The sequence below is a fragment of the Macrobrachium nipponense genome, chromosome 16 (genome assembly GCF_015104395.2).
Source record: "Macrobrachium nipponense isolate FS-2020 chromosome 16, ASM1510439v2, whole genome shotgun sequence".
NCBI lineage: Eukaryota > Metazoa > Arthropoda > Malacostraca > Decapoda > Palaemonidae > Macrobrachium > Macrobrachium nipponense.
Window position 1 is genome coordinate 48,294,522 of NC_087209.1, and position 1,703 is coordinate 48,296,224.

Sequence of the window (1,703 nt, forward strand, 5' to 3'; positions counted from 1 at the left end):
TAGACAAATAAAGATGTAGTTAAATGATAGAAATACAAGTTGTCTTGCATTAGGGTAATAATGTACTGTATCTTCGTTTGAACTTCTGATCACAAGTTCACAATTGCAAGACGTCCTCAGTAAGAGGGAGGCGGTTCCACAGACGAACGGTGTGGAGTGGAATAAAGGACCTTTTAAACAGAGAATAGTAAGAGATTTACGATTTTAAATGATTGTCATAAAAATGATCCTAATCAGGAAACAAATATACAAAGGGATACGCCTCTTTAAACTGCTCAATATTTACCAATTAAATATGAATGGCTTTTATTCATGTAGATATTTATTTATATACATATCATACTTATGGCAACACTCCGTACCCAAGGCAGCCCCCATCACCTATTGGCCAAATGTATTAACGTCCCATTGAATATGTGAAGTGGTCCATTGTGCCTCCTCTAATGGAAAGGACCAGGTGAATGACCTAGCGATTTCGCAATGGCTGTGTGTATGTGCGTGTGCGTGTTTTTGTGTGTGTGTGTGTGTATTTGTGAGTGTGTGTATTTGTGAGTGTGTGTGTGTGTGTGTGTGTGTGTGTGTGTAGCTGACCAGTGAGAAGGAAAGAGAGAGGTTGAAGGTCATAGGGGGAAATGAATAGACTGTTTCACTGGGAGAAATGAATCGACCGTTTTCATTGTATGGAAGGAATAGAATGTTTTCATTGTGGGAAATGAATCCAAGAGACTTTTCATTCAAGGAAATGAATTCAATTTTGCTGTTTTGATTTAGGGAAATTAATTCAATAGACTTTTCTTTCAGGGAAATGAAGTCAATAGAGTGTTTTCATTTAGGGAAACGAATTCAATAGACGGTTTTCATTGATGGGAAATGAATTCAATAGACCATCGAGGGAAACGAATTTCTAGAGACTATTTTCATTGAGGAAATGGACACTATTGGAACAAGGCTATAGGGCCACTGACCTGAATCCAAGGAACCAAAGATATGAATTTCATATGAAAGAAGCAACAGAATCACTTGATAAATCAATAAATAATAAAATAAATTGGCTGCTAACCTAAAAAAAGATATATAAGTTGGGAAGGTCTCTCTTAAACAAAAAATAGATAGTTCTCTCTCTCTCTCTCTCGAGTTAAACTCAATCTCCGAAGTCCTTTGGTCCACTGCAAGTCAATCGTTGCGTTGGGACCCGCCCCCCCCCCCCCCCTTTTTTTTTTGCGTTTTTTTCGTGAAGAGATGGAAAAGACTTCGGAAGCTTTGACAGCAAAGACGAGGTTACTGCCTACCCCTTAACCAGGTTATGGAAAAGGGTCCCCAATTTTGGCCCCTTTCAACATGGTGCATTGTTGAACAGCGAGGATGCAATGTTCTACTCCCCTAAGAACAATTCCTGTATCTTGATCATTTGTTTGCTTTTTAATCCATTCATTTATTAATTTGTTAGTTAATATTTCCTTTTTTAATAAGTGATCTCTTATTTCTGTATTTCCATTACTTCTGTTACTTCTTTCTTAATGAACGCCATAATACTTTTTGGAAGCTTGAATTCCGAGCCATTGGCTCCCTGTGGTAGGCTTGTTCATATGAATAGGGTTCATATTCTGAATAATAATATAATAATAATAATAATAATAATAATAATAATAATAATAATAATAATAAGTCAGTGTCTCCAGTGTGGACATTTCCTATATGAATGT